Source organism: Dreissena polymorpha, chromosome 2 (assembly GCF_020536995.1).
Source record: "Dreissena polymorpha isolate Duluth1 chromosome 2, UMN_Dpol_1.0, whole genome shotgun sequence".
In the NCBI taxonomy this organism is placed as follows: domain Eukaryota; kingdom Metazoa; phylum Mollusca; class Bivalvia; order Myida; family Dreissenidae; genus Dreissena; species Dreissena polymorpha.
The window spans coordinates 55,507,896-55,535,716 of NC_068356.1; the positions used below are offsets into that span (position 1 = coordinate 55,507,896).

General features: G+C 33.9%; 1 protein-coding gene across 29 annotated transcripts in view; it reads left to right on the forward strand.

Moving 5' to 3' along the window:
• The window catches only part of LOC127867104 (dihydrofolate reductase-like), a 632,040-nt gene that overhangs the window by 40,833 nt on the left and 563,386 nt on the right, over positions 1-27,821 (forward strand). For 2 of the 29 annotated variants that reach the window (XR_008043280.1, XM_052408094.1), the window contains exon 1: positions 27,105-27,229. The exons of the other annotated variants lie outside the window; for them this stretch is intronic. The gene's annotated coding sequence lies outside the window, so the exon portion shown is untranslated. Of the gene's footprint in view, positions 1-27,104; positions 27,230-27,821 lie in introns of those variants that run through there. 29 annotated transcript variants of the gene reach the window in all.

Here is a 27,821-nt window from a genome sequence, read left to right on the forward strand (position 1 = left end):
GTACTAAATAGCCTGTGCATTAGGTGTATATTAGGAGCTTTTATACACTATTCACCCGTTTAATTACCCCCGAGATCAAAACTATGCCCGAATGTGTATTCACATAAAGTAATTGTATACCATTTAACTCATTTAGCAACAAGTAAGCGGATATTAAAATATTTCTGATGTAATTGCACAATGAATTGTTTATTAATGAAATAGAGCGTTTGCTGTTTTTTTTCAAAGTCGCTACTTGTCATAACTTCTCGAAGCTTGAAATCCACCATAGTAATATTCACTTGAAGGATGTGGTAAGATGATTATAGAAGTGTTTAAAGCTTTAATATGTATAAACTCATTCTATAAATATGTGTTCTATCCAGCCATTGGCTACACTGCATCATATCCATTTGTGACAAGTAAACCAAGCAGTGGCGGTTCGAGTATAACTCCGACAAGGGTGACGGTATCGTCATCAATGACATTGTGCGGTATTGTAGTGAAAAAAGTGGTATATGGGTATGAATATCTTAATATGAACTTGAGCAGTGAGACCTTTGTTCAAAGATGCAGTGGAAGAGCATTCTCCGGCAACACGTGACAAATGCGACCGGAGAAGCCAGGTTCTCGATAATATGCATGCACAGACCTCGGTACGTATTCCAGAAGAATCTTAAGATAAATTTTATTATTATCCTTAAAATGGGAAATTTTCGTTAGTGTTTCATTTCCTATTGCAATAGATTGGCATCAAGATATACATTTAAATAACATCATTATGCCAATGTTATTTTAGGAATACCCAAAAAACATGTGTTTCCTTATTAAGTAAAGAAATACAAAACATTGTAATTTTGAACTTAAGTGAAATTATTTAAGAAATGACTTAAGATGTTTCTGAAATACCACCCCTGGTTTATTCAAGATAATGCCGAAGAACGGTAACCAATATGTATCTTATGCAATCTCGGAATCCCATCCAGAATGCTGCCCAGAGAAAAATCCGTAATCAGAGCGGTAGTATCAAGTTTATACGCGGTACAGTGTCACAAGTGCTTAACATGGTGTGCCTATATCGTAGAACGCTTACTTCTTTCTGCCCGTGTAGTAATCCCAAAATTGCACTCATGATTGCACTCGCCATTAAATTGTGACGGGTAGACTTTTCATTACAATTGTGAAACTTGCCGCTTGAACAACAAGCAGGCCTATACGTGTACATGCGTTCCTCACGTAGGCGAGTCAAACTGTGCAATGCTGAAAACACTGTATCGTGGGTTAAAGAAATGCGCTTAAAATATAACAAACTTGCTCTGTCACCGAAATCATAAATACTAAAGAGAATGTATTATAGAATTTCATTTTCGGAACTTGATTGCCAGTATGTTTCGTATGTTGCGATCAATACGCTATCACTTCATTAACAGTAAACATAAGTTATTCTAGAATTTCGTTTTCGTACATAGAATACCAGACTGTTTTCGCATATGTTTTGATCAGCATTTGTTTTATAATGCATGTGGATGTGCGTATCCTCTAATTGCCTTATATATTGGTGCACTATGATTTTATATATACAATGTTTATACCATATGGATTCTGTTTTCATTGACCTCTATGAGATTTATTTCCATAAACAGTATCAATTCGATTTAATTGTATGCCTATAAATAATATTTCAAACACATGTGTACATAAGTTTACTTTTGTATAATGTCGATTTTAACATCGTTTGTTCGCTGACGAAGAGTAATAAATAAAGTATGTTAAACTATGTATACATATTATGCTTATGGTTTCTGATATATTGTAAACCTGTATCTGATTATTTATTCAGCTCGTCTTGTATTTGGAGTAGATAACGTTATATAGGTTAACTAGGAGTATGGGGAGACCACTGTGAGGGATGAAAGAAAATTTTCAAAAGAGTTTGCACTCCTTGCAAATTAACAGAAATGCAGCTCCGCTTTGAACCTGTTACAATATGTGATTAATTTGCCAACTTTTGTCAAGGCGTGTTACAACAAATTAAACAAAGCTCGATGAATGTCTCAAGATAAATGCACATGTAAATACCTTGAACGGAACAAGAGCGCTTTAAAACATATCGATACTAATAATAATGATACTTATACAAATAATATTAATATTAATAACAATAATATAAATTATAATACCAACAAATGATAATAATAATAATAATAATACTATTATTATTATTACTACTACTACTACTACTTATAATAATAATATTATTATTATTTATAATAATAATAAGAAGAAGAAGAAGAAGAAGAAGAAGAAGAAGAAGAAGAAGAAGAAGAAGAAAAAGAAGAAGAAGAAGAAGAATACAACTAATAATTATAATAATAATAATACGACTTATAATAATGATAATAATTCGAACATAACGTTGAATTATTTATAAATGAAATGTTTCGTTTTTCTGACGGCATTCTTCTTAGCTTCCTACCCACAGCCAGTACATAAGCTGCAATAGTTTAATTGAGTAAATATACATTTGTGATCACGGGCGCATAAGGATAACAAATCATTTAGAAGCGTTTTTCTTTCATTAAAATTGCATGTGAACTTATCGATCCACTGCTCGCACAGCATCTTCTTTCATAAAACGTCATCCCCAATCACTGCGGTCAAAATTTTCAATTTCTTCTCGTATTTAGATTATCGTAATTTGCGATGGCCTGTAATTTTACAAATTTTAACCAAGAATAGCTCCTTTCGCTGATGGCGCTCTTCTGTATTATACCAGCTTTCAATCACCTGTCCTGCTCGTTATGGGCCTGTATGTAGCATCTTTCTGTTGGGCAGTCATCCATGCTCTTACATTCTGTTTGAATACTGCCTATATCATGTTTTGATATCCATGATAAGTAGAGGGAGCTTTATTGTCTTTCTAAGTGGCATACATTATCATAATATAACATCAATTGGTTGACTCAGTTATTTAATGATTGCGTTGGTGTGAACGACATTCTCTTATTATAATACCCAGTTGAATCAGCGAATATCAAGTTTGCACCTGTCTTTTACAGATCGTGATAAACTATTAAACGTTACCATCCTTAACACCTTAAATAATGTATTGCTTACATAGTATGTCCTATTTTTAAACCACGCTGATTAACTTGTATCATTTAATGAATAAGCCCAATGTACAGTTTCAAGTATAAATAATAATAGGCACACTTTTCAGTCATATGCAATTAAACTATAAAGTGGAAACAGAGTTTGCATATAGCCGTGTTATGCTAATGTTACCAACGTAAGGATTACAACAAGAGGTACCAAACTCTTATTGAGTTTTAATCCAGTAGCTAGTCAATTGTCTTCAAACCTGTCTTCAAACTTGCACAATACAAATTAATTGTGTGTGTGTGTGTATTTGTTCTGTCCGTCTTAAGTGCATGTTAACTTGTGTAATAGTGTTGTTGATCATCGTGTTGGTTAATGATTAATTGATCATCGTGTTGATTAATGATTAAAATGGTTCAATTACAATTATTTTCACACGGTCGGTTGTTCAGTTATGTAATAAGTAATTATAATACATACATAACACATTTTAAAAATCAGTCTGAACATAACCGAATTCTCGAATGACATGCTGGAGTTCAATGCATGTGCCAAATAATAAACTAAAAACTTTTGGAAACATAATCACAACCTATTTTATCATTAAAAAAATATATATTTTGATGTTATGTACAGTCGTGTTTAATATGAGTCTAAACAATTTACTTTCGTGGAAACGTTGTTATTTCTCAATTTTCGTAACAGTGAACCATGATGTGTTTAAAACCACTGTTATCGTCTGACAAACCACCGGGAAGCTTTAAGTAGAACCTTAGTCGCGTGTTTGTTTTCGTTATTCTTACTTGCACCGTTCATATTCGGTATAAATTTGTGAAGTCAAGACATCGATCGACATACTTCAGCATTTAACAAAACTCTACTTGAATCCCTTTCTTTGAAATATAGTTAATCTCATTAATACATTCGTGATCACTTTCTATATGTTAATATTAAGATCATACATACATGAATAAGCCCAATAATATTACACCTTTTAATGCATCGTAGCGGTGAAAACCATGCCTTAATGAAACGACATAATATGATAATTAGCGCTTCAACTGATCACATGTTCAGTCAGGTCTCTATATTGGTATAGGATTGTTTTAATAATTATTTTTAGAGACATTAACTATGTAAATAAGATGCATATTGACATAGGTCGTATTTAAATTGCTGAAATGGTTAAGTTGCTTCGATACTGGTATAAAATTAATAAGGTTTGTTTTTAACAGACATTTGTTTTCGTTTCCCTATATAACTTAAAAAGTACTATCTTTAAACATTTGTTTTTTTGCGAACATACAATAAAAACAATGTCTACTTGCGTGAATTTATAATAAAGGCGTGACCAAAACATAAATTACATTAATTTTGTTTCCACAAACCACGCCATCGCAATTGCAAAGTTTTGGTCGATTATAACTTTGCTTTGTTATTTGTTTTAATATTTCATTGTGAAATAGGAATATGCAATATACCTGCAAAAATCGTCTCAATATCTTGTTTGCTGTTAAATTAACACATATAATATGACCGAATGTAGCGAAACTTATCCCAAATAAATTATTTAAATCACAGAATATGATCAAAATTATCAAAAACATATTTAAATAAAACTCAACTTAAAATAAAACAAAAACGGTTCGAATGGTTTATGATAGTATAACATATTATGATTTTGTTTGGTGTTTGGTAAGTGGAAAAAAACTCGTTTTTTAACCCTGATGTGTTAAGTCAGATGATAATTTCTCAGCATTTAAACGTGACGCTAGATTGCAATTGCAAGAAATTGTCCAGCAAAGGTAGGGTAAACAAAATGCATACACAAATTAAAATTTGCATACATGTATGTTGTTAGTAGAGCTAATTACGCAACACATAATTCCAAACAATAACGTTAATTTTTAAGTAAAAAGCTTTTAGATATTCAGCATATATGATCATAAGCCCCAGTTAAAAGACTGTTACATGTTTCGCATAAGCCGAAACATTGAATTTGAAAATTGGAAAAGCAGCATAGTCTAGTCACACACTTTTAAGAATAGTCGGACATAAGATTGTTATCAGATGCCCATTTGTCGCAAAACTGTTCATCGTCTGGTTACCTATGACACACTTAAGGGACAGATTCTATGTTTTATATAGACACACATTTTATTTTACTGAATTTTTAAAAGAGGAAAGAGTATTGCTTGAACACATTTGAAATCTGATCAGTTATTTACAATTTACAGTTTATACGCACATTAACAAATCATGTAAAAGAATTACGAAAATTTCGAAGTAGCTGTCGAAAAAAAACGTATAACTAAACTCAGGGTTTCTACTCGTTGAAACGTGAAACGCAACCGTCTATCGACGTGCTCACGTTTATAAACCACGGTGCCTGTATCACGTGACTTTTTCGGATCTCTGTTGGGAGAATAAAGCGCGACCCAGTTAAATATTTCACCATTTTTAATGGGATTAAGTGGAGAGCCCGCTCATTCGTAAGAGTGTTCTATAGGTATCATGATCTTTTTAAACAAATAAGTATTTTTTCAGTAACGTGCAACCGCGCGTTTGAACGGTTAGACAAATGTCGGATCAGTGTGGGGACTTCATATTACAAACGCGCGTTTGCACTTTACTGAAAAAATACTTATTTGTTTAAAAGATCATGTATTCTAAGATTCTAAGTATTTTACTATAACTGTAATATTTTCTTAGTTTTTGTCTAAAAAACGTTCTACTCTCTTAGAATTTTCTAAGATTTGCCAAATGTTACTAAAAAAGTTAGAAACCTTAACACCTGTCTTAAACTTATAGAATTTTATTAGATAAAATTTGTATCGGCCATTTTGTATTGATTCATAAAAACAAATATCGAATTTCACGTCGAACCATCACAGGTAAGTTAAATTTTAACATTGGTAAATAATGTTTACATTTTAAATGAGTGAAAGGCAACTAATTACGTAACATAAATACCCATCTTCGTAAGTTTACCCCCGCAAATGTGTGTACACAATTTATTAAATATATTTTGGCAGTATTTATTTATTATTATCATTCAATTTAATAGTATTTCGAAACCTTCACTTCCCCTCTTATACAAAATACGACACTGTTGAGTGACGAAACCTCCGTAGATACAGTAACTTTCCATCAAAACAAATATGGCGGACGTGTCAGTTTCGGTACATTTTGGAAAACTTCAAATGAACGTTTTCTATGTAAATAGGTACATAACGATGGAAAAGCACATCATTTATGTTGCTTTGTGGTTTAATGCTCACAATTGTATAACACTGTATGGATTTAGAATTGGTAACATTTATTAAATTAGAGAAAGTGTTATCGAATGTCAATGTAATACCATTTTAACTTTTATACTGATTTGAAAGAAAAACATTATAGTATTTCTTTGGTTTCTATTTTAAGTTATTGTCATCCTAACGTTGTTTACATTATTGAAATGTTCATATTTTATTTGTAACCGGATGGTGAATTGCCGTTTTTACATACGTATTGCCTTTGAAATGAACTTTGGTTTGTAAAAATCAAATAAGCCTTTAAGCATCAATACCTGACCCGACAAATGATACCCCACCTAATGAAGCAATTAGCAACCCAATGCATCACACTATGATGTGTTCATGATTATTTTTTTCCCCAAATGTAGACGCTGATGTTAATTGACATTTTATTATTACAAAATGTTTCTAATATTATTATTTGTGTATTTTTCTTACACAAAATATAAATGGATATAAACCTTGTTTATTTATTGACTTGTAGATATGAACGAAAGGCTGGACACATTTGAGAACCTCACGAACATTGAGGTTGTAAGAAGATATCGGTTAGATAAGGATGGCATTGATCGCCTTAATCAAGAATATGGTGAACGTTTATCACCTAAAACACTTTGGCCAAGGAATGTCTCTTCTTTAGAGAAAATCCTTATCACCCTACGCTATTTTGTGTCCGGTGATTTCCAGATAAATGACGGTGACATTCATAATTTGTCACATCAGTGTCAAGGGCTGTGACACAGTTCATTGAGATGCTCGCTAGCAGGGAAACTACATCAAGATTTATATTGTTCCCTCTAAATATGCATGATGTCAGCAGGGTAAAGACGGATTTCCAAGGCATAGCCAACTTTCCGAATGTTGTTGGCGTTGTGGATGGCACTCAAGTGCAGATTCAAGCTCCACATCTCAACGAGGATGCATATGTCAATCGAATGGGATATCATTCTATCAATACCCAGGTAAAAAATAGTAATATACATTTATTCTTAATACATATAGAAGCCTAACTGCCTACATTCATACATAGTTATCCAAATTTCATTATGCACCCATGTGTTTGTATACAGGATTTCATTTAAAAACTATGATTCCAGTGTTTATTTTATGTAAATGATGCATTTGACATTGATGTTCATAGTTCCAATGGTAAACAAGAGCTGTCTCTAGAGGATGACATATGCCCCCCAAAAAACGCTTTGATAGAAACTATTTGCATTTTTTGAAACCTAAACGCAGATTTCGAAACCTAAACGTGGACCCTAATTTCAAGGTCAAGGTCAAAGGGGTCAAAATATTTGTGCCTATATGATCACTCGTGAAATAAAATCGATATTCCATCAAATCCAACAAATATCCTCTATATATCGTGAAATAAAACAATAACAGGTAATGGTGAGTGTTATTGTATGTATGTTTACAACTCAATCCATGGCACAATATAAGACTTTTAGTACATGAGGTGTTTCAATACAAGAAATAATAAATACAGTATTTACATAGTGCAATAATATCACACAATGATTGTAATTTAAAAAGTATAATCAGAAAAATGAGACGCGTTCTGAGAAAACTGGGCTTAATGCAGTCCGCACAGGCTAATCAGGGATGACACTTTCCGCCTTAACTGGATTTTCCTGTAGAAAATCGTGTAGACTTCCTTCAAACGAAAAATACCATAAAAGCGTCGTCTCTGAATAGCTTGTGCGGACTGCACAGGCTAATCTGGGATGACACTTTACGCACATGCATTAAGCCCAGTTTTCTCAGAACGCGTCTCAAATAATTTTGCTGGATTTTATTAAATGTATATTTGATATCACAGAGCTCACAAAATAACAAGATCAAAAGTCGAAAGGGGAATAGGCCAACTTAAAAGAAGATGGGGAGTGCTGCATGGCGAAATTCGTTTGAAACCTGAAAAGGCTTGCCAGTATGTAATTAATTTATTTCCAAAAAAAAAACATTATTTTTAGTTTCAAGGAAGCCCCTCATTACCGAACATCAAGTTAAGGCGGAAAGTGTCGTCCCTGATTAGCCTGTGCGGACTGCACTGGCTAATCTGGGACGACACTTTACGCTCATGCATTATGCCCAGTTTTCTCAGAACAAGACACATATAATGTATGTGTTAGGAAGTGTTTTCAAGCAAAATGCATATATTTCATGTTATCAAAATTGTTTTCATTGTAAAAAATGCATTACATTTTCATTACAACAAATGCAATTTTAAAAGTTTTGAATTTTTTCTATAGACTAAGGATTTTGATATTAACTCAAATAAAGGCTTATCATCGAAATGAAAATTAAACATGTATGATGACTGTAGATTTTTTTCAACAATTAAATTTCAAGCATTATCTTCTTTCTCTTCAGCTCTGCTAATGACATCACCTCGAGTTGGTCATTGTCGTGACAGCTGCAGTGACACCTGACAAAGACAATTCATTTGTCATACTTTGAAATATGTACAAGACTGAGCAAATAAATGTACTTTAGATTATAGAGTTAATTTATTATCAATAAGCGGAAAAGTGTTAATCTTTTTGATAGCCTTTGTTGTATAAAAATATTTTGTACAAAGTAACAATGGTATTTACTATTTTTTCTTTTGTTTGATTGATAGGGGTAGAGTGGGGACGGGTACCTGTAAGACTGGTTGGCGTACAGTAGGGTCTCAGTACCTGTAAGTGCTGGTTGGGGTAGAGTTGGGTCTTAGTACCTGTAAGTGCTGGTTGGGGTATAGTAGGGTCTTAGTACCTGTAAGTGCTGGTTGGGGTATAGTAGGGTCTTAGTACCTGTAAGTGCTGGTTGGGGTATAGTAGGGTCTTAGTACCTGTAAGTGCTGGTTGGGGTATAATAGGGTCTTAGCACCTGTAAGTGCTGGTTGGGGTATAGTAAGGTCTTAGTACCTGTAAGTGCTGGTTGTGGTATAGTGGGGTCTCAGTACCTTAAAGACTGGTTGGGGTCGAGTGGGGTTGACTTAAATTATGTTCGTTTATTTATAATATCATTCACATATTGAAAGGCATTGTCAAAAACTACTTGACTGTAAACGATTATTTATATACACCAAACATATGATGATATTATGTATTTATCTGTTTTGTTTTTGTTGTTTTTTATTAGGAAAATATTTTTTTTAATACCTGCTACCATAATCCATCGATTCACTTGGCCCTGCAACCACTTCCATGTATTGTGTATGGGAAGGTATTGCTCTGAAAATAGTTTGTTTCATGAAGCGTATATTTATTAAAGCTCACAAATAATTTTGGTACTAAAAAGTAAATGAAGCATTTTAGATAATTCTTGGTTATACAGTTCTGCATGATTGTTTGCACTTATTTTCATATGATGGTTTTAATCAGGAAATAGATGCAACTGAACTTGTTTTATGATTGTGATTGTGTTTTCTGTAGTTTGTCTTGAATATTACATTAATGCATATAAACATTAAATGCCTCATCAGATATAAAAAAAAAGGTAAAACAGTAATATACCGTTGATCAACATTCATATTAAAGTATGATAAATAAGTGTCTTGCACAGCTGAAAGAGACTCAACTTGAGTGAAGCTTGTGTCAAGTGCAGCTGTCGCAGCCCCAGCGATTGAAGCCGACTCTGTACTGACCACATTCATGACAGCCTCTGTCATAATGTGTCGATTTTTGTTTAAACAACCTCCTCCTAAAATAAATATGTTCATTATTTATAAGACTTAATGGGTGTGTGGTTAAAATTATGTAACCACATTAATGAAATCTTTTTCAAACATAAATGAGTTTTACTTTTGATTTATTTTAAACTTGTTACCTCCGTGTAATGAATTTATTGAAACAACTGAATTTTTGAAGGTGTATTGTTACATCATTGCCAATAGATTTTTACTTGACAACAAAATTAAACAAAAGCAACATTGTTAAAAATGACTTGATAGTCTCAATTTTGTTGATACTTAAAATGAAGAGGACTTCATAAAGTGATATATAAGGCATATGAACAAAAAAAAAATACTTATTTCAGAGGTATTAAAGCATTAAAATTTATAATATTCTTTTCATTATTATATAATTTTTTATTTCTATTCTCATTTTGCAATTAATTGATGACTACCTGAGGCTGTTTGCTATAAACATTGTATATGTTTTATGCAATAAAGAATATGGTATGGTATGGTACCTGTCAATGCACGGTCTCTTATGTAATCTGTATAAATGAGACGGTGCTTGACTACCATGTTTAGCCACTTTTTTTCCAGCTTTTCTGCCATCCTGTTTTTAGTTGTTTTTTTATTGAACTTTGTTTCAACTCTCGCCAACATCTGCTTGTTTGTTTGACTTGTTATTCCTGTTATTAAATACATAACTTGTATTCATTAAACAATCTCATGTACATATCTTTGACTGCTTTATATTGGCTTTACCGGTTTATGTGTAGCAAATAATGCAAATAAATTGGTGTTAAGATTTCAATAGTTGTTTTATTATTATAATTATAATTCAAAAATAAATTTATGGTGAGATTATCATACATTTTGAACAGTTGTGTTCATACAGAGACTCAATGAGAGAATGGAAACAAGCATATTTTCGCATCAAACTATACTTTCCATTACTCCAACAAAGTCGTGTTTTTTAAGATCTTTTAGCTTTGTTCTTTTGAATGCGTCATAGCTTTTATGAGTGGACATACAGCTCAGGCTCAGTAGCTGGGAGTTTGATTATTGCAAATTCTTTTACCTGGGATGAAATATTGTTATACAGTTTATTGTCAAAAAATGTACAGAAACAACTGTATGTTCAATGGTGAAATTGCAAAATCTGCTAGACACAAAACAACATTCACTATAATTTGGTTACCTTCATTGAATCTATGTCGCATCAGATCATGGTTACTCAATCCATGCAAAAACGCAACACCACAGTATTCCCCCATTAAATTGCATAAGATAATGCAGTCGTCTAGCGAAAATTTCTGTTCCCTCTCTTTCTTATTCGACGCCATTGTTTACATTCCTTTGGAAATGTTCTATTTTTAGAAACGGGAATTCCAATTCTTGACGAAGGTGAATGGTAACAAAATGACATAATTATGAAATAAATATAGAATTACATTATTCCAAACATACCAGTATGCAACCATCCGTTTTCTGTTCAGACTTGACAAATTTTATTGCTTTCGATTGAAGATTGTTTAGACACGTAAAATTCTAAATCGTTCCACATTCGCGCGAATATAATTCGTTGCACATTATAACTGTTTCTCTACTCTGAACGTTTGAGCGATTTCATTATTATCGGCTTTAACGCAAAGTAGATGGAATTACGTCCTATATACAATTTAAATAATGTGGTTGAAGCCTTAAAACACATTACACTCGCGTATTTGAATGACACACTTTGTTCATCGAAGTTGCCATATTGTTTTGCTTCGCAGTATTAATGCGCATGCGCACAACTGCAAAAAGCGCTTAATCTGTCGATAAAACAATTTTTTTACGAACGAAAATAGTTTTATTTTCTAAGAACGTTTTTTTTCTAAGAATGGTCTTAGAAAAATTCTAAGATGAAAATCTTAGATAAAAAACTTTCGATGGCCAATGCCACTGCTGTATCTATCGTAATAGGGTGTCTGTATTGAACATGACTACGGACCTCCGGTCGATTCAGACCGTTTATGATCTGATCAATAACATAAATCTCTCTAGCTTCTTAGTGAATTGTTGGTTAGGCCTGTAAACAAAGCTTTTGCAAAGCATAGACAAAATCTGCAGCAGACTCAGTTTTCTTTTGACATCTGTTTCGAAACTCGTACCTATATGTTGTTTCTCCTTCTACTGGACTAAACCTACGCCCCAACACCTCAAGCAAATAGCTATAATTGTTCATCTGAGAAGGTTGCAAATCACTTAACAATTTCTGAGCTTTTCCCTTCAGACTCATGATTAACTGCTGAGCCTTTTCTAAGTTGTCCCAATCGTTCCAATGTGCAACATTCTTAAAATGCACAATATAGTCACGCCAATCTGCACTTTGACCATCACATTTTTCTGGTTCTTTAGCCTTTCGCAATGATCGCTTTATGTGCGACTGAGTCTGATTAGGCCATGTATCTTGCTTTTGTTCAATTAGTCGATTTTGAGCCATATTGGGTGTAAATGCAATTTAACCGTAAGGTCTACTATCGTTTGTCTCTACAGGGGCATGTCTGTACATATCCCTCGGTAAATATCTAATATCATCAGTCATAGTTACAAGCAGATGGTTTATTCTGTTCTATGGAGATATTTGTTGTGGGTCTATATGAGGTGGAAAAATTTTGCCTATTCCTGTTTATGTTTGAAGTTCCCATGTTGGTCATATCCATCAATACAGAAGTGCTCATCATTTTGTTGCACATTTCCAGACAAAACGTTATGCCTTTGTTCTAAATTGCCATCATACCCAACTTATGTGGTGTATGCACAAAATGACGGTTCCTAATAGTGCTGCAACAATATACCGGTATATCGATATATATTGCAATACGCAATCCGCATATTGTATTGCGATACAATTTTCATTATACCGGTACGAAAATTTAAAAAAAATTCATTCACATTTCGTCCAGAAAAGCCATCTGAAATAATGAAGGTAAACAAAACAAAGCAGTGTAAATATTTTTTTTCGTAAAAATAGCATTCTGAAAGTTTATTATACGGAGTAGCGTTGTTTCATCGGAGCATTCGTATGATGCTTTTGAACAGATTATTGTTGAATTATTGGGCACAGCTGTTAATGTTTCGTTTGATTCTGAATTGAGCATTATTAAATTTGTAATCCGAATTTCAGAAATACGCTTCCAAATTTAAATGCTAATGCGACAATAAAAAATTCTAGCGTCAAATAAAGTTCTTTATACTTTGTCTCAATAAAAAGTGCGCGAAAATTATACAGACATGTAGAACGTTGCATGGAAAGTATGGGTGTATTTTGTGTTGTATAAAAACAGGAACATCACATCAGGTGAATTACGCGTGTTCAGTGGAAAAAATGCCCCGGTTGGACGTTATTTCATCACATCTTTAAATAGTAACGAATGCCAAAATGTATTTGATACTTAAGAAAATTTGCGAATGTTTGTGTTTCTTGTTATTCTTGAGCACATTTATGGTAAATATATACCAGAATTTGCTTTAAAACTGGAATATACGGGATTATTGGGTAATTGGCAAGTTATAATTTTGGTACAAGTTTGCAATATATTGCGATATATTGCAATACGGGCTTTTGAACTGACAATATATTGCAATACGGTTTTTGCCGTATTGTTGCAGCACTAGTTCCTAATTGATTGTTGTTGAACTTGGTCATTCTTTGCAACTGGAGTTGTATATGCCAAGTCAAGTTGCAATTGATGGTGCAATGATTCCTGTGTATAATTTGCAGAGTGATTAGTCATATTGTTATAAGGTTTGCATTCCAATTTGCATGGATTGTCCATTCTCATAGGAGTGTGTGCGTGCGTGCCTGTTTGACATTAACCAATGTATCAAAGCGAGCTGCCCACCCCCCCTTGTGCTATGGAATGCCATATCTGTATCAAAGGTTATCCCCCTTGTGCCATGATGCTTTGTGCCTCTATTCAAGGCTGGCCCCTTGTGTCATGATATGCCATATCTCTATCAAAGGTTGTCCCCCTTGTGTCATGATGTTCTGGGCCTCTATTCAAGGCTGGCCCCCCTTGTGCCATGATATGCCATATCTCTATCAAAGGTTGTCCCCCTTGTATACTTTAATGTATTTACTGGTCTAGGAACTTTTCCAGGGGAATCTGACATTTGCATACAACCAAATGCTGTTTCAGTTATTCACCCACATATACGTGTTCCTGTAGCAATCAAAAACACACATAAAAAAGAGTTAAACAGAATGGTTAAAGATGGTGCAATAACCAAAGTTACTGAACCGTCCGAATGGGTCAACAGTATGGTCACTGTTGAAAAGCCCAGTGGTTCTTTGCGGGTGTGTATTGACCTAAAAGACCTCAATGACACTATAATGAGACCGCACTATCCATCAAGATCAATTGACGACATTTTTCCTGACCAGACTGGCGCGAAAGGGTTTTCAAAATTTGATGCACGTACAGGCTACTGGTCTGTCAAATTGAACAAAAAGTCACCATTCTTGACAATGTTCAATACCCCATTTGGGAGATAAACGTATCTGAGACTACCATATGGGATAAACTGCGAACAGGACATTTTTGTTCGGAAAATGGACGAATGTCTTGAAGGTCTACAGGACATCAAGGTTATTGTAGATGATATTGTTTGTTTTGGACGTAACAGACGAGAACATTACAAGAATCTCGAACTGTTGATGGACAGTTGTCGACAGATTGGTCTTAAAGCTCAATTCCGACAAAACTGAAGTCGGAAAGACAGAAATTCCATTCTTTGGTCATGTACGGACAGAAAATGGACTGAAAATTGATCCTTCAAAAGTAAGGGCATTTCAGGAAATGCCATCTCCACAGTCAAAGTCTGAACAGAAATGAAATACTTGGAATGGTAAATTATTGCTAAAACGACTAGACCACTGAGACAATTGTTGAAAAAGAAAAGTATTTTCCGGTGGGACCCGGAGCATGAAACTGCCTTAGACAAAATACAAGGGGTTATTACTCAAGGCCCAGGACACATACTCTCGTATTTTGATCCAAAAGTTGATGTTGTGTTGCAAGTTGATTCATCACAAAATGGACTTGGTTGCGTTTTACTTTTAAGCGACAACCCTGTTTGCTTTGCCTCAAAAGTATTGACGGAGACAAAACGAAACTATGCGCAAATCACGAAAAAACGCTGTATTTTTTGGCATGACAAAGTTTGATCAAATGACAAACGGACGACACGTAATTGTGCAAAGTGACCATACACCACTTGTTAGCATAGCACGGAAAAGTTTGCTAGCAGCTCCCCCAAGATTGCAGGAAATGTTATTACAATTGACCAAATATGACAATGAAATAGTGCATATACCTGGAAAACAAATTCCAGTAGCAGACACGCTATGGCGCATGTTCTTGTCGGACGAACAGACTGCCGTTTGTCAAGATATGGACTCATATGTACATATGATTATGAAAAATATTGCTATGAGTGATCAGAAAATGCAACTGATTAAAAGCAAAATTGAATCTGACTCTGAAATGCAGTCACTAAAGCAAATCATTATAAATGGTTGGCATGAAAAACGACAGGAATTTTCAAAATGTTTGCTACCATATTGGAATTTTAGAGATGAATTGGCATTCATTGATGGGTTATTGCTCAAAGGAAGCAATGCTATTTTTCCGACGGAATTCAGACAGTTGATGTTGGACAAAATACACGACTCACACCTAGGAGTTGAGAAATGTACACAACGGGCACGAAGTGTTATGATTTGGCCCAATAAGACAAAAGACATTAAAGACAAAGTTCTCAATTGTCCTATTAGTTTTGAGCACCGAAACAGTTACACAAAGGAACCTATGATTCCAAATCAAATTCCTAATGACCATGGCAGGTTGTTGCTACTGACATATTTCACTGGAATGATTTCAACTATGTTGTAATAGTCGATCTCTACAGCAGATATTTTGAATGTAGTTTGCTGAACATTATAAGAAGTGAGACAGTAATACAGAAACTCAAAGGACATTTTGCCACACATTGTATTCCTTTAAGAAAGTGATACACAAACTAAAGGGTCATTTTGCCACACATGGTATTCCTTTAAAAGTGATAAGTGACAATGCAGGCCAAAATTCGTAAAGATTGGGATTTTTAACATGTCACATAATCTCCATTACACTCCCAGTGCAACGCTGTTGCTGAGAGATGTATTTAGACAATCAAGAGGATTTTCACAAAATCTTTACAAGCAAACCGAGATCCTTATCTTGCAATTCTCGCTTATTGCGATTGCGGATATGCGGATGAATGGAATAAGCGCAGTGCATTTGTACTTGTTCTATTTTTTTGCGGATACGGACAGATGGAATACTAGCCCAAGGCTGCTATTCCGTCTGTCCGTATCCGCATCCGCATATCCGCATCCGCAAAATAATGGAACAAGTTGAAATGCACTGCGCTTATTCCATTTATCCGCATCCGTATATCCGCACGCGAAAAAGGCGTCCGCAAAAGAACGCTCAAGTGAGCGTTCTAATGCGGATGCGGACGAGATACGAACGGCATTTAAGCACGATGAGAGTAGCTGTCATCTAAAACATCAACTGAAAAACTATCGAATTTGTCAACAATTACCCGGAATGATACAACCAACGAAGTTCTGCATATCGGGACTCTGATTTTACTTCAAATGTTTGGAAAAGCATAGCCAATACACTAAAAGCAGATGTTTCAGGTATTTACCATTTGTATTCTTTTACAGACAGAACGATGATTTGTACCTTATATCTACTTAAATTCACGCTTAGCGGATTGTCCTTCGTAATAATTATCTCAATGATTATTATTGTTAGTTTTATCCATATACAAAAATAAAGATCCGTTCGACGTATGCGGATAAAAGGAATATAGCGTCCGTAATATGATTTTGCGGATACGGATGCGGATACGGATGCGGATAGATGGAATACTAGCCTAAGACTGGTATTGAATCTGTCCGTATCCGCATCCGCATATCCGCAAAAAATAGAAGAAGTTGAAATGCACTGCGTTTATTCCATTCATCCGCATCCGTATATCCGCACGCGCAAAAGGCGTCCGTAAAAGAACGCTCAAGAGGGCATTCTACTGCGGACAAGATACGGATGGCATTTAGCACGATGAGAGTAGCTGTCATCTCAAAAATTAACTGAAAAACTATCGAATTCGTGATAAATTACCCGGAATTATACAACCAACGCAGTTCTGCATATCGGGACTGATTTTACTTCAAATGTTTGGAAAAGCATAGTCAAGGCACTAAAAGAAGATGTTTCAGGTATTTACCATTTGTATTTTTTTTTACAGACAGAACGATGATTTGTACCTTATATCTACTTATATTCACGCTTGTCCTTCATAATAATTATCTCAATTATAAATTTTAGTTTTATCCATATACAAAAATAAAGATACGTTCGACATATGCGGATAAATGGAGCATAGCGTCCGTATTATGATTTTGCGGATACGGATGCGGATACGGATATATAGAATACTACCCTAACGGTGGATATACAGATACAGATAAATATTTTCCCAAGAAAACATTTATTTGAAAAGAAGGGAGATGCTCCATAATCTTATGCATAGTTTAAGGGACATCACTGTATTATACTTATCTATACTTAACTTTATCCGTAAGAGTTGTCTTTATATATGAATATGCTATACAGTTTGTTGAACACTTGCAGCTTAGACATTACTGAATAAACATGTAGCCGCATACGCCTTGAGTTGTATTTACTCAACCGGCTAGACTACAACAGCTATAACATAATTTTGAAAACTGAGTTGCGTCTAAGATTATGCAATAGCAAACAACTTCAGTGCCTTCAGCGCATTTATTAGTAAATTTTAGACCGTCCTTCTACATTCAAGCAACGTCCTCTTACAATGGCAACTAGGTATTTTACACACACAATTGACTGTATATATAGTATAACATCGAGATTCCGCTAATAAACATTAAACACAATCATTTAATTGTGAGATGCGTAACCAAAAATGTATTAAATATTCTTGATTTAAAGAGGCCGTCAACCACGAATGACGAAAAAAGAAAAGTTATGAATTCCTATTTTTGACAATTATTAGTTTATATTTATTAAAATATCGCTAACGATAGTATCTAAATAACAATGAATAACTGAACCTACAACGACAAAAGTCACTCAAATCAACACAATTTGTAAGGCAAAAAATAGAAGAGACTTTATTTTGATCAATGAATTAACAACAACAGTACTAATGCTATCAATAAGATCATATATTGTATTGGAAATACAATAAAATATGATAAATTTTCGTCCTTTATATCAAAGCGACATTTAAACAAAACGTATAAATTCATCTTCTGAAATATAATTTGTTTAGCATTAAACCTATTGCGAGTTCATGGAAAACGTTGCTTAAAACTTGCCATTTTATATAAATGCAATAGGAAGCCAACAGAATAAAGGGGTAAATAACACAAAAAACACCCATGACTTAAGCAATACGGTAATCACGCTATAAAATTGACACAAGCATGCATACGCTTAGAGCAAAAACGAGTTTAACGGTATTACTAGATTATCTATATCTACGTATCTTTAGGTAAAATACAATATATGGGTTTTGATGAGATCAGTTTATCCGTGTTTATTAAAAGTTTACGTTAACTTGTTCTGCCAAAACCGCGAGCAATAATAAATTCATATGAGAAGTAATTTACTCGATTTGCAAATAACAACGGCACTATGTTTCTTATATATGGATGCAACAATTGCGCTTTTTAAGACATTGAAGAGGTAGGAATGAACACAGATATCAAAAGTTTTAACGATAACAGCATCATTAATGTGATCAATACGCTGTCCACAATATTGCCGATCACAATTACTGTTTATTATCAACGAGAAAAACGAAAATGCTATATTTACATGTACTGCGATTACTGCGATTACAACATTACAAGTGGACTACCAGCAACACATAAATTGAATAAGTACAAATGCGTAAACAATACCAACCTAGACACACGTGCAAATGAAGCTCGAAAGACGGAAATACGACTAATAAAAAAACAATTTATTTCCTAACACGCATACTCAAATAAACACAAGTCGCATAACTACATAAATAGACAAAATGCTAGTAAATAATATAAGTTTTAAATAGATTCATTTGCAAACACTGATATGATACCACTAGTTTCCAAAGGTGATACATGCATATTAGTGTACGATCATATAAAATGTAGCTATTATACAACGTTATATTACAAACTATGATTAGCTAGAAGATTGAAATTGTTTTGATAAAGTATATCAAAAGTATTGTTATTGTCAAGGTTACAGCCGTCTGTAGACAAAGCATCTGTAAAACTGTTCACATTTTTAAAATGTGAAACGTACGTCTGCAAGTCAAACATCAATTATTGAAGAAATCACTATTACGATAAGTCGTTGAATTATCACGTTATTTTCAACAATACTCATCGATACTTCAAAGATTATATGTACTCAAAATTTATGAATAAGTTTTCCGTTCCTCGTTAATGATCAATTGGTCGTCGTTAACGTTTTACATCATAATTCTATCAGAAATGGCATCCGCGTTGATAACGCGACTCCCTTCCATTCTCATCCTCACGCACACCTGTTTTATAACCTCGTTCATTCGTGTGAATAATGCCTGCAGAATCGCATCGGTCTCGTCAACCTCCCCGCTCTCATCCCCGCAGAGGATCATTCTGTTAATGTTCAGGAGCATCAGCAATTCCAGCTCCATTCTCCTCCTGATGTATCATCGAAATGGTTCAGGATGAGCGATAAGGGCTCGTCGTATCTTCGGAAGTCTTAGTATCATCCTGGGTCCTTCATTAATCATTTCTTTAATCGTTGATATCCATAAACTTTGCTGTTCCTCATCCAGTTCAGACGCTGCCATCAGATTTCTATCTGGAATCATGTAGTACGGCAACTCTCGGGTATTCAACGCAACTCTTAGCGCACCCAATGCTACATGCAACCAGTGCAACAAACTTCTTTCATGAAACAAAGACTGAGTATTATTTTCCGCTATCCATAAAACAATGTTTTTAAACGTGTAAGATGAAACTTCTTTCTTATGTGGATTTAAAACATCGTTTTTGACCATTTTAAATAGAAAATACTATTTAATTTGAGTTTCATTAAGATTGTTTACTAGTTCGATCTCACCGGCGTTGAAACAAACTCTCCATTCAACATGTTGATATTCCCTACCTTTAAATCCAACGGGCGTAAGAAATGCCCCCAAATACGACCTGCTGAACGACATACGGTAGCGGCCAGTGGCAAGGTCTTGCGGCCCATTTAGACAGGATGCTGGGGCAGTGATAACGAAATGCATCTACTATGTCTGTGTGTAATATACCGGACAATGCATTAGGCATTGACGGCCCCGAGCGATCATGCTGTACTATGCCTTTCATGAATTTACATTTCCTACAGTTATGTACAAATAAGTCACTGCTCAGGAGTTCGTGACCATGCCCATCATCACACAACGCATCGGTTACGTTCCGGTCAGTCGTTGTACCGCGTCTTTCTAGTAGCAGTCTACAGTGCCCAGGGTAACTCGTACGACTGTATGATCTAAACACGGTTATCTCTCTAGGAAATTTATCAGCACTAACACAATCTTCTAAACTAACGAAATTATTGCGTACAAACATGATGTCTATATCACTTTCAAGGAAGCGGATCAGCCCCTTAGCCTTGCTACCCGTAATAATAGTCGTTATTGTTCCATTTGTCCGTGCAGTCCTTAGCCTGCAGTGCTCCCTGTATGCGTCTCTCCGAACCTGTATGATCTCCAGACCATAGTCGAGCAAGCTTATTACAGTGCATGTTTCAACGGAGGCATTTTCCCACTGAACCTGGAATATGTTTAAATTAAATATAATGTCATATGTCATAAATATGAAAATAGTTTCATTGTCCTCAAATAATATAAAATAATAACATTTGGATTCATTTACATGAGTTGATTCAATAAACGGACATTAAATGATAAGTGTACTGGAATGTCCATGTATTTAAAACACCAATATATATTGCATTTGTATCAAACTTCTTTACATAAGATATAGTTGATTAATTGCCCAAGAAGACTGTTTCGGATACCCAATATGCCATCGTTTTTAAAGTATAAATTGTGAAAGTTATACTTATATGTTTATTTGTATGTTCGCGTGTTCTATAATCCGGTATTCGATGTATCGTGTGAACGATAATCGAGTAAAATAACATTATTTACATAAATGAAGATACTCGGAAAAAAATCAATACACGAAGAGATGATTTATTTCTGAAATTCTTTCGTTAGTACATGTACATACCATGTTAATCTCTATGATCTCAAGTTGTTAGAGAAACAAGCAGTGAACATTTATTAATATGCATCTGACTTTTAATTAATTGAAGCTGCATAATTAAACGTATTATTTTATTAATTTAAGAAATTGTTAGGTGAACAAAGTACTTAACACTTACATAGCACTTCAATGAATTGAAAAATCGGATGAAAATGTGATTCTAAGGACTGAACATTTGAAATTTGAATGAAGACATCAGCGCCAAAGGCATGCTATAAAACAAAGTATTTTTAAAGTTGTCAATATAAGGAAAGCGATAAATTGTAAGTTTTAAAGTTTGAGTATTTACTATTGGAACTAAAATATGCATACGTTTAATGGTATTAGATTTAACACATACCAGCCTTTATTAAACTAATGTTACACCATATAGATTCGTAAAATGTATGTGTGTAATACCATAGGGAGGGACCAACTTCATATTGGTCGAAACATTGTCACAAATGTGCTTTTCATTTGTTAAACAACAAATGTTTCCATATCTGAAAGCTGTTGCAAAAAAATATAAGGAAAATAGTTTTTGCTTTAGAGAAATTGGTTGCTTTAGAGAAATTGGTTAATTCCAAGGCCCGTAACTTCGTAAAAATCACAACCTGAACTTGATCTGTAGATCTTGTTGTAAGACTCACATACCAAAGAAGTCAGTTTCTGAAAGCGTTCCTGAGAACATTCTAGAAAAGTATTATTTTAAAGAACATTTCTCAGTCCAAGGCACGTACCTTCGTCAAAAATCAAATGACAAGAGCAAAACTCAACTTTGACATGTAAGTCATGTTGACAGACTGAAACACTAAAAATTAGTTATATATCTGCAAGCTTCTAGCAAAAAGTCCAATACTAATGTCCATTACTTCTCCAAACATAAATCGAACGGAACTAAACTATAGCTTCATCTATAACTGCTGAGGGTAGACTCACATACAAACAAATCAGGTAAATAGTTCAAAGAGTTTTGGAAACAAAATCCGAAAACAAGTAATATTATAAAGAACAATTTCTAAGTGAAAGGCCCCTAACTTCCTCAACATTAAAGCACCGGAGTTAAACTCATACTTGATTTGTCAGTAATGTAGAAAGACTCACACACCAACAAACAGGTAAATATATATAACCGTTTCGTAAAAAGTCCAGAAAACTGTTATTATAGAGAAAATGTATGAGTGTGTTAATTTGCCAAAAATAAATGGAACGTAACTTAACTCGAATTTGATCTGTAACTCATGCATGTAGAATCATATAGCAAACAAGTGGACCTAAAAGGCCCAAAGTCGCTCACTTGAGATACAAAGGAACTGACCTGTTCTGTGCAGTCCAATAATTAGAACAAATCTTCATCAAGTTTCATGAAGAATGAACTATAAATGTAACTTTTGGAGCTTAACAGGTTTTACTATAGCAATATAAGGATTACTTCCCGTCCTTCTTGGGGCCATGTTTCTCAATAGAACGGAACTATTTTGGAACTCATCCAATATATCATTACAAAAATATTCTCACCTGGTTTCACGATGATGGGGCAATAAATGTGACTTTTAGAGAGTAACAAGATATTACTATAGCCATATAAGGAAAAATTCCCTGCCCTTTGGCTGCAATTTTTTTCAACCAACCTTAACTATTTTCGAATTCGACCAAGATATCATTGGGACAAATCTTCTGATTAAGTTTCATTAAGACCAGAAAATACCAGAAAATGTCACAAATCTTCTGACCATGAACATCGGACAATAAATGGGACCTCATGAGTGTTAACAAGGCAAATGTTGACGCCGAACGATGGACAAAAGGCGATCACAAAAGCTCAACATGAGCACATGTACTCAGGTGAGCTATAACAGATTCATATCTCAAAGCGTTAAGGCAAAACAATTCGGGAAACGTAATGCCGGAAGGACAGACAGACAGACAGACGGAATGACATACTTATGGAAAGACGGACAGTCCGACTGTCATATGCCTACCATCCGGGAGAGCTAATATTACCAGGTCTTGTTGGTTGGACACACTGCCCTGTCTACGGAACCCTTCTGATTCATCATGTCTGGTGTTACCTTCAGTCATCTAAACGTGCTGCAGTAAGATCTTAGGCACCTGAAAGCCGATTAGTTTTATATAAGTAACCGTTTGAACAATAATGAAATAGTACAGTTAATTGTCATGAAATTAGGATAGTTTAATATTTGTTTTGCACGTTCATAAATACTCATGCATTTCCTTCAACGTGTCATCATTGCTAAGTTTGAAGCACTTACGTTAGTTGCAGTAATGCAAAAGTAATTGAGTTAGCTTTTTTTTTTCTAAAACCTCTAACATGGGTATGAAATGGCGTCGGCTCATAATACAGATGCGATTATACGAAACATTTTCAACTTGAACATAATTTTCGTTTTAATTTTCTAAGCTGCCTACAATGTTTTTTCTGATACATGATCCGATTCTTTTATATACAGACAATCAAGTTAAATGAAGTCAGGGAGAAACCAATACGTTTAGCTCTAAAGTACGTTGATTTTGGGGATAGAAGTGTACTCTTTAAGACAAATTTATTCCACAGCTTCTTCCTGATCTCAGCGGTGTAATAATGGATGTAACTTGCTATTGAATATTAAGCTACTAATAATGTAATTAAAAAAACTACAATCGATCTAGAGGGAAAATTGCTTTAATGAGTGCTTACAGATTGTAATCAAATGCCGATCCGACCAATTCAATTATAATATTATTACCAGCAGTTGTATTGAATGCATCGGTATACAGAATGAATATTCCACGCCAGGTTACTTGATAAGGAGGCGTGAACAACAGGTTACTAAATAATGAAGATTGCTCAACAGGTTAGCAGATGTTGGGGCGATCACAACAGGTAAATAAGTATCTAAAAAATCGGGGTTGAATGTTTTCAGATCGTTTCATCAAACATCGTAACATTAATAGTATTATCTCTTTAGTGTACGCATTTAAATGTTTAATCACCGCAAAATTCTTTTTTTCGAAAGAGCATCAATCGTGAAATATTTGTTTCAATATGACTACATAAAATTTGGTAATTTCATTTACTAGCTATACCAGTTGTTTTACACATATGTAAACCTTTACGCAATTTATTTCCAATAAGACCTGTTAGTGCCCAGTATATTATTAAGTAAAATCCTTAATACCCATAGCAGGAAAACATCGATGATAATTGCATATTCATGTTTCCTATTTGAAAACATACTTTTAGATAAACCTATGTTTAATTAAAAGTTAAGCTATGTAAAATTAAACAAAAGTTAAATAAAATGCGCCAAATATTGCATCACTAGAAATAACTAATGCCTTTTAGCCCTTGACGATATTATGTTGATGTATAAATTTCAAACACAATCGATAATATAAAATGGATAAACATTTCCCATACATGTTGATTACAAAACAATGCACACACTCGTCGAATCTGTGTGAGCGTGAATTTCGCATTGAGAAAAAGGTACAGTTTTCATAATTAACGTTCCAATATGTCTAGTAGGCATTAGAACTTAAACATATACGTAGGTTGGAACACATTATAATAAACCAACATATCTTCGTGTAAATATTGATGACACTCTGTCTAAAATGCACCATGTATTCTGAGCGATAAAATCAAACCGTCATTTATATTACTCAGCCAATAATCTCAAATGCTTTCACATCAATTATTTAAGAAAAAACAATGCAGGAAATCCCCTTAAAGTGAGAGATGTTTATTTTTAGTTATGAATAATCAAACGTAATAAATCTCAAATATGTTGTGTTCTTTGAATCATATAATAAATCTGATTACAGTTCACAAAATAATCACACAACCTATACTCTAATTACAAACACAATGACCATATACTATTATTACGAGCAGGCATGTTTTATGGGTTGTTTAACAAACGAAAGAAGTCACTTTCGATTTCAAAATATAAATATAGTTGCTAGCCAATATATTTTTCTATTACAGAACATTGGCGTTTTTATGTAGAATTATAACGCGTTAATTATAACAATCCTTAACAATCCTTAAAAATCAACAACACAATGTGTGATGCAAATTAAATTATAATATAATCAATATTTCGCTTCAACTAAACAATTCGAAAGCGGAATACATGTAACTTGTCTAAGCTGTAACTTCCCCTATTGATAACAGAAAGGCTACACAATACAAAAATTCAGTCCTTTAAAGTTTAAACATCCGAATAGCTAGTATGCATCCCTACCGCCATTACACACCACATAATGGTGGGCGATTCAATAACAATATAATTGTTAGTAAGCTGTTTATTTATTTATATTTTCAATAGGGGGTATACATTTTTATTTATGAATGTAATGAAAACCGTTAACTTGTTTGGGGAGATAACTTTGACGAAGAGTTTGATAATGAAACAGCACGTTAGCAATTGCCATTTATTTCAACATTAAATTGAATTTTAATTTAAAATCTATTGTTTCAAACCCTTGTTATGCTAATTTAAGTGTTATTATATTAACATGAAACCTTAAATAACATGTATGTATTGGATTAGTTATTAATGTTAATGTACTAATATGTACATATATTAAGTGTACATACTTTTTGGTAATATAAAAGGTTCACGGACAATATTCTGCTTTAAACGTTTATGAATTAAAATAAACATTTACTAATTTCAGTTAATTAAGTGTGATAGCATGCATGTATATATTGCACTACTAGCGCTTTCTACTATAGTGTTTTAATATTTTAAAATACTGGATAACACATAATATGTCCGAAGAGGAAATACTCTTACCATATTTAACAATCAATACAATTTTGAGTGACGCTGAACGAGTGTGGTCCCTTCGCGAGTTAATCCTGATGATGAGCAAGCATGAAACAGTGAACATTAGTTTAACAGCCTAAAAAATGAATGGAATTATCAGTAATATCATGTAATTAATGAATTATATATATCTGTATAAACAATGAAACAGCTATATCGGGTTGTTTTGTTTTCAATTTAGTTATGGCAAGGCAATTAGTTGAACATATTTCAATAGCGCCTTTGAACGTGTACTCTTGCATGAAAAGGGCGTTATATAAATCCGGTATAATAATAATTATAATATTTCGAATATAACACTGGGGTTTGTGGAATGAAGCCTTTTACTTTCCTTGTCATGTGTGTTTTACGCAGTATGTAAATCGCAGAAATAATAGTGCCCACCTCAAAAACATATACAATCCATAAAACAAGCATTCCTTTTGTATTTGGCTTTTTATGTCATAGTATTCCTTCTGTTTAACTTTTTTACTACTACTCGCAATACCAGGTATACATCGCAAACGTCTCACGCCCTACAATAACACAGTTAAAATCACATAACGAGTTTTCTATATATCAAACGTGAATGAATTAGTGTTAGACTTTACCTTCTTTGCATTTATAAATGAAAATAAAATGTAAAAAAAGAAACACTTTTGCGAAAAAATTGGCTTAACAGACATATTAAACGCCCTTAACATAGCTAGTAAACAACCACGCATGTTTTGCGCGTGTCCATGTTAAACATTACTTTTAATACACCTGTGCAAACCTGTATTTGTCGAATCTATAACGATTTACTTTCCGTGTGTACTTGACGCGCTTGGGTGCTTCCGTGTGAATTTTGGTGAACTCATAATAGCTGCTAACCTCGACAGTTACGGTGTACATGTGTTTACGTATTATTGGTATTTTATTCAACGTATCGTTTAGGTATTATACGGTTAAGGTAAGCCATGTTTCACCTTACGATTTTAGGTTTAAATTTTATTTATGTTGTGGACGTGACTGTGTTTTTTTAAATAAATAAATTAAATACATAAAAACGCGCTGTTTTAGCCCTTACAATACTTCAATTAACTTTGTTGTAATACACAATCGTATTTTTGTTGTTAGTTTTGTTGGCAATAGGAATTTCACTACCATAATGGGCACTAAAAAAATGAAACAGGTGTTCCGTATGCATTTTCCCCTATTCATTTTTTTCCAGATCGAAAATGGTCCCACTAAAAGGAAATACCCGATCAGTATGTTACTATGTGTTAAGGTACTCAAACAGTGTTAACAACCTAACACATCAAACATAACCAAAATTTAGTTCCCAAATAAGATTAAGGTACACAACACACGTGATCACTTTAGACAGCTTCATGACTGTAATATTTATTTGAATAAATCAAAGCCGTCGTCATGTGTTGATTAACGTTATGCAAATATACAAAAAAATGTCCCTTTTTAATTTGCATCTGCATAATAGAAACCTTATTGTAGCTCGGGATTCTTTATTTATTGCGATGATTGCCAGGCCATATATTATACAT